Source organism: Callithrix jacchus, chromosome 11 (genome assembly GCF_049354715.1).
Source record: "Callithrix jacchus isolate 240 chromosome 11, calJac240_pri, whole genome shotgun sequence".
In the NCBI taxonomy this organism is placed as follows: domain Eukaryota; kingdom Metazoa; phylum Chordata; class Mammalia; order Primates; family Cebidae; genus Callithrix; species Callithrix jacchus.
The window spans coordinates 116,191,903-116,208,221 of record NC_133512.1 but is presented as its reverse complement, the minus strand read 5'-3'; the positions used below and the strand labels follow the sequence as shown (position 1 = coordinate 116,208,221).

At 42.3% G+C, this 16,319-nt stretch overlaps 1 long non-coding RNA gene and 1 other non-coding gene across 8 annotated transcripts in view; both read right to left on the bottom strand.

Moving 5' to 3' along the window:
- LOC128928485 (uncharacterized) overlaps positions 1 to 16,319 on the bottom strand; it is a 254,034-nt gene that overhangs the window by 185,670 nt on the left and 52,045 nt on the right. For all 7 annotated transcript variants that reach the window (XR_013524263.1, XR_013524260.1, XR_013524261.1 and 4 more), the window contains one exon: positions 10,811 to 10,941. This is a non-coding gene — a long non-coding RNA (uncharacterized LOC128928485). The remainder of the gene's footprint in view (positions 1 to 10,810; positions 10,942 to 16,319) is intronic.
- Positions 14,002 to 14,104, bottom strand: LOC118143933 (U6 spliceosomal RNA). The gene has a single exon (XR_004728418.1). It is a non-coding gene; the product is annotated as a U6 spliceosomal RNA (small nuclear RNA).

Genomic DNA, 16,319 nt, shown 5'->3' with positions numbered 1-16,319 from the left:
ATATTACTAAAAGATGCATTTCATGCAATAAGAAGAATCTAATTTTAAACTTCTACTGTTTTGATGTAGTTTCAAAGCAGCTGCTTAGGTGGTATTTTCAGTTTAATATATTCTCGATCATTAATGAAACAGCAATGATTCTCCTAAGGAGAATCATTTTCTACATTTATTTTTCGATATTATCAAAAAGTATGTAAATAGAATTTTTTTTTTTTTTTTTTGAGACAGTCTTGCTCTGTTGCCCAGGCTGAAGTGCAATGGTGCAATCTCGGCTCATTACAACCTCTGCCTCTCAGGTTCAGGAGGTTCTCCCGCCTCAGCCTCTCAAGTAGCTGGGATTACAGGTGGGCATCACCATGCCCAGCTAATTTTTGTATTTTCAGTAGAGACAGGGTTTCACCACATTGGCCAGGCTGGTCTGGAACTCCTGACCTCAGGACATCTGCCCACCTTGGCCTCTCAAAGTGCTAAGATTACAAGCATGAGCCACTGCGCCCAGACATAAACAGAATTTTGTGTGCTATGGATCTACTTGTAACCAAAGCCCTTCTTTGAAGGACAAGACAAATATTTAGAATTTCCAAAATAACAAATTGTCATCCTTATTTATATGTTAATGTCAATGGATCTGAATAAAAGATTTTATGGTTTGTGTTAATGGCATGTCATAAAATTTCAAAATCTGCTGATTCCCAAACACCTGTTTTATTTATCTTCATCATGAATTTATATGATTAAAAGTACCTCCTTTACAGGGTGGTTTTAAAAGTTAAGTGAGCTAATACAAGTCAAGGACTGGTTAGTCATTCATAAAATTCACCCTCTTTATCTTCCTTGTACCAGAGAAATATAAAGATGTACTCCCGTAAGTGGTAAAAATACAGAGGGAAGAGAGCAAGTAGAAAAAATAATTATCAAAAGGAACTACTAAATTCTCCAATGTGACAGGATTTCACATGCAAGAATTTTTCCACTCTGTAAATGCCCTGAAGTGTCCCATGGGGATTCCACCTGTAAAAGTGAGACAGATGACCAGGTGCAGTGACTCACCCCTGTAATCCCAGCACTTTGGGAGCCCAAGGTGGACGGATCACAAGGTCACGGCATCGAGACCATCCTGACCAACATGGTGAAACCCCATGTCTAATAAAAATACAAAAATTCGCTGGACGTGGTGGTGTGCAACTATAGTTTCAGCTATTTGGGAGGCTGAGGCAGGAGAATCGCTTGAACCTGGGAGGCGGAGGTTGCAGTGAGCTGAGATCACACCACTGCACTCCAGCCTGATGACAAAGTGAGACTCCATCTCAAAAAAAAAAAAGGTGAGATAGACTACCCATGCTGCTGCCCAACCACAGTTGGCCAAGAACCTTGCTAGCTGCCCCTTTCTGCCTGATAAGCCATGTGTGTCCTCCCGCAAGAACTAGGCCATGGGACAAAGGGATCAGCTTTAAAGTTCAATCAAATGCAGGCTGCATTCCCCTGGTCAGACCTCCAAAGTGAATTTCTCATTTCCCAAACCAATAAGCAAAACAACCAGATATGATCTCTGAGTATTTTGTATTCCCCATCTCAGTGAACTCCCCATCACTTGCTGAGAAGGCCAAGGCAGAAGCTGAACTAATCCTTGACTCCTTTTTCTCCTATATTCTCCCCATCCTGCCAGTCAAAAGGGAGTATCACTCCCAGTCACTGAATCTCTTGACTCTATCCTCTCTTCTTTAGCCCCAATACTACAGCTTTAGATAAAGTCCTTACCAACATCTTGCAACCAGGTTAACAGCCAAATCCTATTCATCCCTCTGAACCCGGCTCTTCCATGCCCTCCTGCAAGGCCTTCCCCAGCCCCTCTCTGTGGATACCCTTCCTCCCTTTTGAAGCAGGCTGGATACCAGCCCTGCCCCACCATCATGTCTCTTTTATCCTTGTGGGTGGGTATGTCTTTATCTTCAGGGTGCCTGGCACATATGAGTGTTCCACAAATCTTTGTTGAATAAGGGATTTGCTTTTGACGGAAGGAAAAGGAGAAAAAGTACAATTTGGTTCACTAGCTGGTACTTTATTTGGAAAAAATGGCTTCATGAATTTCAGTTTAAGAATGGGTTGTTTCCAAAATACATTTTTTTCCATTTGTATAAACTTGGGCAGAATCATGGGCAGAATAGGATGTTCCAGGGTCGTTGCACTTTCATTAAAATTAGGTAAATATCTAACTGAAAAATGCCCACTTTTACCTAAGTAAGTAAAATTCAATCTCCTATTTTATATATGGGGTCATTCAGGGGCAAAGCTGTGAGGTTCACTAACCCCAGGGATAACTGATTCCTGGTCGGGCACAGAAAATGGCTAGACCCAGCTGGGAAGCACTCCAGGAGGAGAGGCCTCTCTGCTTCACACGTCCCCAACCTGCAAGGATCTTGTGCTCAGATTACCTGATGTCTCTACATAATATGGGACTTGGGGTCAGGCAGGTGGACACCCAGGCCTAGAAGCAAAGGTGTTAAGCCACCATCAGTTTCCTTCCTGAAGAACTAAAAGGTGAAGGATAGGGCCAGCATAATCCTAGCATTTTGAAAAGCCGAGGAGGGTAGCTCATTTGAGGGCTGGAGTTCAAGACAAGCTTGGCTGGCATAATGAAACTCCATCTCTAAAATTTAAAAAAAAAAAAATTTTTTTTTTTTTTTTTTTTTAAAAAAAGGCCGGGCATGGTGGGGTATGCCTGTAGTCCCAGCTACTTGGGAGGCTGAAGCAGGAGAATCACTTGAACCTGGGAGGCAGAGGTTGCATGATCTTAGGATCATGCCATTGCACTCCATCCAGCCTGGGCAACAGAGTGAGACTCTGTATATAATAATAACATAAAAATAAGAAAATAATAAAATTAAAAAGTGAAGGATAACCCACCACCATAAATTTGAATTACTTTACACAAAGAGATTATTAATCCAAGAAACTAACATGTTTTCCAGTGAGGAGGGGTGTTAATAGCTATTTAACATAAAACCAATCATTTGACAAATCATATGCAAGGGAAAGAGAGCTATTCCTGGTCCCCAAATTCTGGGAAAAACAAGTAACTCTGTTTTACAATTAGAATCCAAAAAGCATTTGGCATAGAACATGAATTCAGTGAACCTCACCAGGGCATTCCAAAGCAGTATGTTACAATGAAATGAGTACTATAGTTCAATTCCTTTGACACTCATCTTAAAGAGAATTTGAAATTTTGAGTGGCCACCCACAGTTAGTGGCTTTCTTGAGGTATAATTTGTATGTCATGAAAATTATCCATTTTAAGTATACAATTCCACGTTTTCCTAAGATTTATACACAACGATTATCAGGAACATTTCCATCACCCAAACCAATCCCCCATGCTCCTACCCCACACCCAGGCAAGCACTGATTTGATCTGAGGTTTTGCCTGTTCTAAAAGTTTCATATCATGGTATCATACAATATATAGCCCTTTCACTTGGCAAAATGTTTTGGGGGCTCAACCATGTTGCGGTATGTGCCCATGAAATGAATGAGAACTTTATTCCTTTTCATGGCTGATATGGACATACCAAGTTTTGTTTATCTATTCACTGGGTGATGGATTTGGATTGTTTTCCAGTTTTTGTCTATTGTGAATAATGCTACTATGAATACCTGTTTGGCTTTTGAATGGAGTTTTTATAACTTTACTGAGTTACCATTGCTATACAGTAAATTGCATGTATTTAAATATACAATCTGATGAGTTTTGACCTATGTATACAACCATGAAATCATCATGCATAATCAAGATAGTGAATATATACATCACCCCCAAATGTTTCATTGTGCTCTTTCCTTTGGAATCCCTTTCTTCCTCCTGTCCCAAGCCACCCTCTAATCTGCAGGCACTGATCTACTGTTACTACAGATTAGCTGGCATTTTCTCGAATTTCACCTAGATGGAATCAGTAGGATATTTTGTAGGAAAAGGTATCTGGCTTCTCTCACGCAGCATATTATTACTTTGTGATGCATACATGTTGCTGTATGTTATCAACAGTCTATTCGTTTTCATTATTGACGGCTATACCACAATTTGCTTATCCATTTATCTGCTGACAGACACATAAATTAGTTCCAGTTTTCATCAATCACAGCTAAAGCTGCTATTTTAACTACATCAGACCAATCTCGTTCATCTCTTCTATAACGAAGTTGTGAGTTGTTTTTCAGGTGCCATGGGCCCCCAGGTTGAATGTAGGATAACCTAAGCATGTCCAAATGAACCAAGCATGCAACTACTGGGGCAACCTAAATGTTCAACCAAGGAGAGGGGACTGAATTAAGAAGTGGAAGCTGAGCATGGTAGCTCATTAATCCAAGCACGTTGGGAGGTCGAGGTGGGCAGATCACCTGAGGTCAGGAGTTCGAGACCAGCCTGGCCAACATGGCAACACTCAGTCTCTACTAAAATTACAAACATTAGCTGGGCATGGTGGCAGGCACCTGTAATCCCAGCTACTTGGGAGGCTGAGGCAAGGAAATCGCTTGAACCCAGGAGGTGGAGGTTGTAGTGAGCTGAGATCGCACCACTGCCCTCCAGCCTGGGTGACAAGACTGAGACTGTCTCAAAAAAAGAAAAAAAAAGTAGATCCAGAATCCAATTAGATTCAGCTCTGGCACAGCCCCATGGCAGGAGCCAGTCGGAAAACACCTCCCAGCATCACTTCATTGCAATATCCAAGAGGATCACATCTGATTACCCTATGCTTCTAAAACTCAACTGAACTACCAGCTCCAGAAGGGAGATTTGAGTGCTTCTTCCTGGCTCCTTGCTAGCCAGCCCAGTCACGATAAAACTTCTTTTTCATCAAAAGCCAGCTCCATGGTATTATTGGCCTCTATGCCCCTTGGGCAGCAAGCCAATTGACTGCTTGCTGGGTGATGCTATGAACTTTGTATACCAATTTTGCCTGGACACTTACTGTCATTTTTCCTGACAACATACCTTAGAAACAGAATTGCTGAGTCACATGTTAAGTGTATGTTGAACTTTTTAAGAAACTACCAAACTGTTTTCCATCACGGCCGTGCTATTTTATACTCCCACCAGCTATTTGCGAGGATTCTGGTTTCCGCATATCCTTGTCAACACTTGGATGGTCAATCTCTTTCATTTTAGCCGTTCTGGTGGTTGTTATTATGGTTTTAATTTGCATTTCCCTAATGACTGAGTGGCTACTTAGTTTAGTGGTCAGCCAGTGATTTCGGCAGAGATTGTGCCCAGCCACCTTGTACCTGTAAGGCTCCCAGCAGCTGTGGAATCAACAGTCTGTGCATGGAAGGCAGCATTCAAAGTTGTACCCAGATTTCAAGCCTCTCCTGGCTTTCACTTTTTGCTGGGCTCTACTGAGTATCTCCTGGGCATGCAAAGTTTAGCTGTCTGCTACAGATGGCTGGAGAGCCATGTTAGCCCTCTACAGGTCTCTCATTTCTAGGATCTCCTTGTTAAATTTCTGGGTGGCCTCCAACTAGCAAACTGCAGACTCGAAGTAGCAAAGCTGTGGGTTTTTCATTATGAACTGATTGTGCCACTTTTAGCCAGCAAAGCTGTGGTTTCTTAACCCCAACCCTTACCCATACTTCAGATTGAGTCTATCATGTCTGATAAACCAGCAGTCTGACAACTTAGCTAGTGGGCAGAAAGACAGAAGAAGCCCCACACGAGAAGGCCACAACCCCTACTCTTCATACCCAAAGATCCAGTGTATCAATAATGCCTCTCAATTTATTATCTGCCTTTTTAGTCAGTTTCCAGTGCCCGGAAATGACCATTTTGGACAATCTTGTTCGGTTTTACACCTGTTTCATTCAGAAAGAAAATCACCTGTCTTCTTGACATCACCATCAAGGGATGTGATTTGGCTACTCATTTAATTTCTCAGTTTTCCACAGCATAAAGATGACAATGCAAAAATAAAGTATGACTCTAATTTAACTCCAAATATCAAATATAGTAATGGTCTCCAAGTCTGATAGAAACTTTATCATCAGAACGTGAATATTTTCTATTAAGAGAGTGGCTCTTCCACGTAACACCAGCAAGCTAGCATTCTATTAAAGTACCAAAATAGCCGATGTTCAGTAACTTTTGAGACTCCTAGAAGATAAACTGATTGATTGCTCGGACCTCAGCTGTGGCTTGACCACAAAACTCCAAGATTGCCCAAATCGGATTGATTCTGTAGTGTCATTAACAAAGTCAGACGTAGGCAAAAAGCAAATTCTTGCAGTTCTGGTAGTATGAGTATGTATTACAGATATTCCAGCCCAGATGGTCACATTATACTTTCTCCAGTTATTCCAAAAACTATCACAAAATCCTCAAGTATAATTTAGTTTTAACATCATTAGTTCATATTTATATAATACAATGCTTTATAGTTGACTAAGCCCCTTCAGCTACTAGTTCAATGGATCCTCATAAAAACCTGTGGCAGGTAGAGCAGGTATTATTCTCATTTAACACCTGCTGGAACCAAACAGAGGAATTTAGTGTTCCACAATCGCTAGGAAATCACATCTAAAGCCAGTCATTCTGGCAATATTTCATTTTGTGTGGCACTGGGTACTGTCTCTGCCTCAATGTCTTCAAATGTTTCAAGAACTTCCTCAAGAGTAAGGAAAAGAAATTAGCCCCCACACATCAGCATTTTCAACACTTTCAGTTGAGGAGAACTAGTCTTTTAACGTTTGTTACCTTAAAATTTTTAATTCCCGGAAGGTGAATGCAGACACTGAGCAAGAAGAAACCAAATTTCATGACAATTGCAAAAGCCACCTTTAACATACCCAACGCCAACCTCTACATTCTCTCTTTCTCTCTCTCCCCCCAGCCCCTCCCACTCCTCCGCCTTTTCCACAGCCCAAGTCTATGAAACTGTGTCAGGAGGGAGGCACTGCACGTCCACACCTAACACACACAGGTGGTGGTGGTCTTCAATGTCATCAATCTGGTAGACCATTTCGGAAAAATAACTTGCAATCTCTCTAACACACGCATTGGGAGAAACATGTAATTTCTCTCACTTGAAAAACCAAAACCAAAACTTTCCTGGACTCTTCTGGGCTTCACAAGTTACTCAAAAGAGAGTCTGACTAGATTCACTCTTCAATCCAGTTCCACCAATTCTCCCTCAAATCTGCTCCACTTTGGCCTTTGTCTCTACCATTTCACTGAAACCACTCGCCAAGGTGACTAACTTCCTCCTCACTGCTAAATCTTCTGATCGATTTTCAGCTGGCATCTTACCTGACCCACCAGCAGCATCTGACAAGGTGGGGTTACTACTGCTTCCCTTGGCGTCTAGAGAACCATGATTTATACCTTCCTGTCTGTTCCTCAATCTGTCTTGCTTACTCCATGAGACCAGGAGAGGCCCCAGACCACTCTTCTCACTCCCTTGGTGGCCTCAATCTTTCTTGTCATTTTGAACAACAGTTCAGTGCTAATGACTTTAAATTTGCCTTTTTAATCCTGACCTCCCACTGAAGTCCAGATTCTACCTACCTGAGCTTTCTGCTTAGATGTCTAAAGAGGAATCTCAAATTTAATGTGCTTAAAACTGAGCTCCTAGTACTGCCTCCAGTCGGTTCCTCCACAATCCCCCACAAATCTCAGCAAAGGCACCTCCACTCTCAGTTGTTCAAGCTGAACACGGTGGAGTCTTCCCTGACACCTCTTTTTGTCTCTTATCCCACATCTAATTTCACAACAACATGACCAGAATTCCATTGTTTCTCATCACATCCCTTGCTGATGGTCTCAGGCACCTCTATCTCTCAGCTGGGTCACTGCAGTAGCTTCATTGGATCTCTGCTTCTATCCTTGCAAACACCCCCACCCCAAGCCCAGAGTATTCAAATCACATTAGCTTCAATAGAAAGGTCATGTTACTTTTCTCCTTAAAATCCACCAGTTCCTTTTCATCTCACTGGAAGCCAAAACCCACACAATAACCACTGTTCACACTGTTACCAGAAAGGGGGCCCCATCCAGACCCCGAGAGAGGGTTCTTGGATCTCATGCAAGAAAGAATTTGAGGCAAGTCCATAAATTGAAAGTAAGTTCATTATGAAAGCAAAAGAATAAAAGAATGGCCACTCCATAGACAGAGCAGCCCTGAGGGCTGCCGGTTGCCCTCCCCACTTTTTGTTTCGAGGCGAGGTTTCGCTCTTGTTGCCCATGATGGAGTGCAGTGGCATGATCTCGGCTCACCGCAACCTCTGCCTCCTGGGTTCAAGTGATTCTTCTGCCTCAGCCTCCCAAGGAGCTGGGATTACAGGCAGGTGCCACCTTGTCTGGCTAGATTTTCTTATTTTTAGTAGCGATGGGGTTTGACCATGTTGGCCAGGCTGGTCTCAAGCTCCTGACCTAAGGTGAGCCACCTGCCTCAGCCTCCGAAAGTGCTGGGATTATAGGCGTCAGCCACCACGCCCAGCTTGGTTGCCCATTTTTATGGTTATTTCTTGATTGTATGATAAACAAGGGGTGGATTATTTATGCCTCCCCTTTTTAGACCATATGGGTACCTTCCTGACCTTGTCATGGCATTTGTAAACTGTCGTGGAGCTGGTGGGAGTGTAGCAGTAAGGATGACCAGAGGTCAGGCTTGTCCCCATCTTGGTTTGGGAGGGTTTGGGCCGGCCTCTTTACTGCAGCCTGTTTTATCAGCAACGTCTTTATGAGCTGTATCTTGTGCTGATCTCCTGTCTCATCCTGTGACTTAGAATGCCTGTCTGGGAATGCAGCCCAGGAGGTCTCAGCCTTATTTTATCCAGCCCCTATTCAAGATGGAGTTGCTCTGGTTTAAATGCCTCTGACAACATGATATGACCATCCATACATATCCTCTCATCTCCCTCTCTTCCCTTTACTCACTCCACTCCATTCACCAGCCTCCTTCTACTTTCAAACAAGCCAAGCATGCTTCTGCCTCAAGGTCTTTACATTTACTATCCTCTCTGCCTACAACACTTCCCCAAACACCAACAGAGCCCTTTCCAACAACTTCTTCACAACTTCTCACTGAGGCCTTCCCTGAACATCTCTTTACCAGTGAACTCTTCAGCCCTTACCCTTACCTGCCTTACGTTCCTCCAAAGCACTGACTGCCCTCTCATACACCACGTGTTGTGGTTTTATTTGTTCTTAGTCTGTGTTGCTAGAATGTTACCTCCATGAAGGCAGAGTTTCATTCACTTTGTTAATTACTCTATCATCAACACCTAGAATACTGTCTGACACATGGTAATAACTATTTGATGAATCGAAGAATCATGTAACAATACAAATCTGTATGAATTGATCCATATGAAGACTAGAAAGTTCAGGAACCATAGAATGCTAGGTGCTAATGCTAGGATGACTAAGAATGTTGACTGTATATGATGACATAGATACATTAAGCTACAATTTTAAATTTTCTAGCAGTCCCATAAAAAAAGTAAAAGAAAACACATATTCATTGTAATAACATGTTTTAATTCAATATATCCAAAATATTATCATTTCAACATGTGAGTCACATATAACTTATTAATATTTTAGTCCTTCATATTAAGTTTTTGAAATATGGTATGTATTTTCTGCAGAGAACATTTCCCTTAGTATTACTCATATTTCAAACGTCCAATAGCTACATGGGACCAGTTGCTGCCATATTGGACAGCACAGATTTCGACCACAATTAAATAATCCCACTGCAGTTGAGAATATCTTGCAGATTTATTCACTGTTTTCAGTTTAAGAATACCAAACAAGACCCTGGTACAACCTCATGGTTTACTGGTTTTGTGAAAAGTTTCAAAGGATGTAATATGAGGAGTAATAGCTCTTGTTCTGAGAAATCATTTGTTTTCAAGATAACTGACTGAACTCCTAAAACACTTTAAACTTCATTCAGGTGTTTTGATTAGGAAGAATGAAAGCCATTCTTCCCTAGTCTGTTTGAGAAACCAAGTTAAATCCAGAGAGATGTTATGATCTTATCTATATTAGAATCAGGAAAATCATTATTTTCAAACAGATAAAAACTATTAAAATTCTATTTCCACTAAACCCGTATTTATTTCAAATCAACCAAAACGCATCCTGCATTAAGAGACAATTTTATATACAGTTGCATTTAAAAAATGTATTCACAGTTGCTTTACTATTTTTTTTTTTTTTTGCATTTTATAATGTAAAAGTGAAATAAAGCACTAAGGAGAATGCTTTGAGATTTTTGTTTGTTTTGAGACAGAGCCTCTGTCACCCAGGCTATAGTGTAGAGAGGCACAGTCTCCACTCACTGCAACCTCCACCTCCCAGATTCAAGCGATTCTCCTGCCTCAGCCTCCCGAGTAGCTGGGATTACAGGCAACCGCCACTATGCCCAGCTCATTTCTATATTTTTAGTGGAGATGAGGTTTTACCATGTTGGCCAGACTGGTCTTCAACTCCTGACCTCAGGTGATCCACCCGCCTCAGCCTCCCGAAGTCCTGGGATTACAGGCATGAGCCACAATGCCTGGCCTAAATTTTTAATGTATGTATTTAAGTCTTACGTTTCTTACATGCTATGTACAAAGAATGTCTTCATTAACTCTTTTCTATCATCGGGGGTTAATTTCTTCCAGAATCCCATTATTTACAAATATTCATTTATTAAAAATATCATAATTGCATTATTCAATGACGAATTTTAAAGAACCCAATTAGAGTTCATAGCATTTTAAAACTTTAAACTTTTTTTTTTTAAAGCAGTAAAACAGAAGATCTACTTACTCAGCTGTTACAGGATGTTATCAATCATCTCTCGTAAATTGGCAGGTCTGAGCTCAGATCAGCAAGGCAGAGAAACTCCAGATGGCACCTTATCCCAACTCTTCTAACTCGTAAAAGCATTAATAAAATGCCTGTATGAGAAAGAAGCCTGGAGTTACAACCAAGACAGAACTTTCTGGAGTGGATTGTCTAGATGGGAAATAAACCTCTGTTTCCTCATTTCTTTCCTTAAATGAAGGCTTAGAACAAGTTAATTCGTGGCCTTGGAGTAGCAGGTGGCCTGATACAGCAATATTTGGTATAACAATTGCTTTTCTAAAAACTCTCTGGGGAGAAGCCTAAATTGGTAATATACACCAAGTGCCAGAACCTGCTTTTTTTTTTTTTTTTTGAGCCGGAGTCTGGCTAATTTTTGTATTTTTAGTAGAGACGGAGTGCAGTGGCGTGATATTGGCTCACTGCAATCTCCACCTCCCAGGTTCTGGTGATTCTCCTGACCCAGCCTCCCAAGTAGCTGGGATTACAGGAACCTGCCACCACGCCCGGCCTATTTTTGTATTTTTAGTAGAGATGGGGTTTGACCGTATTGGCCAAGCTGGTCTCAAACGCCTGATATCAGGTATTTGCCCACTTCAGCCTCCCAAAGTGCTGGGATCACAGGTGTGAGCCACTGTGCCCGGCCAGAACTTGCTCACTGTTTTGCCAGTGTAATCCTGCAAGCAGTAAAAATCCACTCTCTCTAACCATGTAATATATTGTCTAAATATACTTGAGACAATACATTTTTAAATATATATTTTAGACAATATACACTATTGAAAGTGAAAAGGGAAACTTCTGAAATATCTGTTGACCAATAAACTGGTTTTATCATATTGGTTTTATAATGTACACCCACTACTTTTAAAGGTTTCTTTGTATCATATGAACAGCAGCAGATAAATCTTGGTACACATTCATGTACTATAATGGGTTTTTTTCTTTTTTCTTTTTGAGACAGAGTCTTGCTCTGTCACCAGGCTAGAGTGCAGTGGCTCAATCTTGCCTCACTGCAACCTGTCTCCTAGGTTCAAGCAGTTCTCCTGCCTCAGCCTCCCAAGTAGCTGGGACTACAGGCGCGCACCACCACACCTGGCTAATTTTTGTATTTTTGGTAGAGACAGGGTTTTACCATGTTGGCTAGGACGGTCTCGATCTCTTGACCTTGTGATCCACCCACCTCAGCCTCCCAAAGTGCTGGGATTACAGGCGAGAACCACCACGCCTACCCTACTTTTTCTCATTTATTATTTTTGAAACAGAATCTGTCTCTGGTGCCCAGGCTGGAGTGCAGTGGCGAGATCTCGGTTCACTGCAGCCTCTGCCTCCCGGGCTAAAGTGATCCTACCAGCTTAGCCTCTCAAGCAACTCAGACTACAGGTGCACGCCACCACACCTGGCTAATTTTTTGTATTTTTGGTAGAGACAGGGTTTCACCATGTTGCCCAGGCTGGTCTCAAACTCCTGAGCTCAAGCAACCTGCCCACCTCAAGTTCCTGAAGTGCTGGGATGATATGTGTGAGCTACTGCTCCTGGCCATAACAAGTTTCTTAAGATTCTGCCTCTTAATATTGACTCATTGGTATTTTTTCTAGAAAAAAATTAAATATGGTCTCATTATTTTTAATTTTTCACAGGGTTGCCACAATCTTTTTCAGTTTCATTTTATGTTAAATAATCTGAAATCACTGACACCTTCAGCTGATTCTTCTAGATTCACATTATTTTTAATAAGAAAATTCTGTCTTTACGGAAGTAAGAAACCTGGTAAGTGGAAAGCAAATTCTGCTAAATAGGGGGTATTTTCATTCTGTTTCTATATCAAAATTATACATATTTCAGACTAAATATTTTCATAGGTATTATCTTTCTGCCTAAATTGGTGGGTTTTCTTCCCCACTTTTGCCCCTTTGATCCATTCACCAGGACACACCTTCATCATGGGTCATATTTTTTTCCCCAGTGCAAATCTTGCCATGTCACTTCCCAACTAAAACAGTTTTAACATTTCCCATTGCTCTTAGATATGATGTATCTCAAAAGCCTTAATATGGAGACATGACCACCTTCCTTCCCACCTCTCAGGCCACCCTGGCCCCTTCTCAAATCCCCAAAAGCACCAGATTCTCTCTCGCCTGTCCCAGGGCCTTTGCAAGGTCTGTTCCCTTTGCTGGGATCCTCTTCTGTACGGCCATGGTCGTCTTTCACATCTGAGAAGCCTTTGTATGCTCCTCATCTAAGTTACACCATGTTACTCTTTCTCTCTTTTTCTCAAAAGTACTCTGTACTCTTCCTGCAAAGCACTCATCCAAACCTGTGTTTGTGTGTTTTTAGAAAGCCTGTCTCCACCAGACTGTAACAACTTCATGAGGATGTAGAGCTCGTGCCCATGCCTGTTTGATTGATCCCTTTACCACCACTGTTCCTAGCACCTAGCTCGGTCCTTGGCACCTTGTGAACCTACAATAAATATTTGTTAAATAAATGAATAAAAGACTGAGTAGTGGGGACAGGTGACAAGGGCAATCTAGTTATTTTGGTCCATTGTTATCTATGATCCTAAATCCAACTCCATCATTAGCTTTTCTCTCTATGCAGAATGATTCCCATCACTGTAGGTCTATGCTGGAAGGAAAGGGCACGGGAATGGGACAGAACAATGGAATGGGAACAGGGGAGGGGAGTGAAAGGCAGGGAAGGGAGGAAGGGAGGGGAGAAAGGAGGGGGGAAGGGAGAAAGGGAGGGAGGATGGAAAGCAGGGAGGCAGGGAGGCAGGGAGGGGAGGGAAGAGAAGGGAGAGAGGAAGGGGAGGGGAGGGGAGGGGAGGGGAGGGGAGGGGAGGGGAGGGGAGGGCGGCTTTCTTGCCTACTGGTCTTTCTCTTGACCCCACAGTCCCATGAATCAACTTCCCCATTTCTGTAATCCAATTTTATAAGAGTACTCAAAACAGCTGACTCCATCCACTGCCTCCAATTCTTTCTTCCACTCCCATCGGGCTTTGTCTGCACTGCTCCCCTGAAACTGCTATTGTTAAAGCCAACAATGTCTTCGACTGCGAAATACCCAAAAGCCAGGTATAGGGAGAGACGCTTTAAAGGAATTATCTCATTCTTTACTTATCTCTTTTTAAAATTTTTTTAAATTAAAATTTTAAAAAGATGGAATGCTTCACAAATTTGCATGTCATCTTGCCCAGGGGCCATACTAATCCTTTTCTGTATCATTCCAATTTTAGCATATGTGCTGGGAAAGCAAGCATTATTTATTTCTTTTCAGACAGGGTCTCATGCTGGAGTGCAGTGGGGCAATCATGGCTCACTGTAGTCTCAACTCCTGGGCTCAAGTGATCCTCCCACTTCAGCCTCCTGAGTTGCTGAGACCACATCCAGCTAGTTCTGTGTTTGTTTTTGTTTTTTGAGATGGGGTCTAACTTTCTTGCCTCGGTTGGCCCTCCACTTAAACAGTTCCTAGGCTGGGCATGGTGGCTCACGCCTGTGATGCCAGCACTTTGGGAGATCAAGGCAGGAGGCTTGCTTGAGTCCAAGAGTTCAACACCAACCTAGGCAACACAGCAAGATTCCTTCTCTACAAAAAATAAAAAATTAGCTGGGTGTGGTGATGCATGCCTATGGTCCTAGCTACTTGGGAGGCTGAGATGGGAGGACTGCTTGAGTCTGGGATGTCAAGGTTGCAGAGAGCTGTGATCACACCATTGCCCTCCAGCTTGGGCAACAGAGCTAGACCCTGTCCCCCAATTTTTTTTAAATAAATAAAACAGTTCATCACCACCACCTGATGAGGGAGGTACCACTGATATCCTCAGAGAGAGGGTAACTGAATTCATTCAAGACTACTTGAGCAAAAAAGCAGCAGCAACCATTTTCACTCAATCTAACGTTCAATGTTAGACCTGCCAGTAGCACAGACATAGCTAATCGCTCTCCTCTTTCTTTAAGCACTTTCTTTGCTTGGTTTCCAGGACACCACAACCTCCTGACTCTCCTCCTCCTTTACTGGCCATTCCTTAAACTTCTTCTCATTATCCAACCTCTTAATGCCGGAGGGAACCAGGACTCTGAGTTCTCCAACTTTCCTATCTACACTCTTTCCCCCTGGTCAACTCAGGGGGTCTCATCAGCTTAACTAAGAGCCTGAGCCTCTTCCCTGAACTCAAGGCTCATATTTTCAGCCACCTCGACATCTCCTCTTGTATGTCCAACAGACATTCCCCTCTTAACATCATGCCATGCCAAACTCCTGATGTTTCCCTACTGCCCCCCGCCCGAAGCTCCTACAGCCTTGCTCATCTCAGAAAATAACCCCATCCTCCAAGTCATCTTGGTCTTTTTTCTTTCCCTCACACTCTCTACCCAATTAATCAGCAAATCCTGTTGGCTCGATCTTAAAACTACACCTGAATTCTAACTACTTCTCTCTGCTCCCATCACTGCCATCCGAGCCTCCCGCATCTCCAGCTGGATGACTACAATAGCCTGGGAGCTGATGCTTCTCCCTTGCTTACTTGCCTGCTGGGAACAGAAAACGTACTTCTATGACCGCACTGAAGTCTTTCAGTTGAGACTGTCATAGTAGAGATGAATTTTGTTATATTTGTCCCTCAAATGTTTCAGGAATAAGTTGTTTCTTCCATGTTACATTAGTTCTGAAGATTTCAATTGCTTTCTTTTATGAAAACCTTATTAACAAACGCCAAGGTCCTTGAAAAAAATATTCTATTGTTGCCCTTGACTCTGAAATAAATTAGATTTCTGTGTGGGCAGAAGAATTAGCCCAGCTCTTACAGATCCATGGAAAATGTTGTTTGTTTTCTTCAAAGCTTAAAAGCTTCCCATTAATCATCAAAATAAGATATCTCCACTACAGGCATTTGTTACTTGAAGATGAACAGAACAGAATCAGCACTTATACAAAAACCACACTGACAGGATCTCATATTTTCGAGAAAATGAAATCTGATGATCTTGTTAACAATCATGGTATTTTCTAAACTCCCTGCCTCCTTTTCTTTTTTTTTTTGCTTAGTCAGAGTCTCGCTCTGTCACCCAAACTGGAATGCCCATATAGCTCACTACAGCCTCCAATTCCTGCACTTAAATGACCCTACTGGCTCAAGCTCCTGAGTAGCTAGGACTACAGGCACACACCACCACACCCAGTTTTTTTTATTGGGGCGGGGAGAGATGGGGTCTCGCTTTGTTGCCCAGGCTGGTCTTAAACTTCTGGCTTCAAGCCATCTTCCAGTCTTAGCCTCCCAAAATACTGCAACTACAGGTATGAGCCACTGCACCCGGCCTAAACTCTTTACTACAGTCCCCAAAAGGCAGAGGGCCTGGATTCAGTGTCTCTAAAACTCCTGTCTGCTGGTTTAGCTCCAATGCTCAGCATATGCACTTCCTAAGTCGTCGTTTTCTTTGATCTCCTTGGACTCTCTGCCTTCTAGAGAATATAA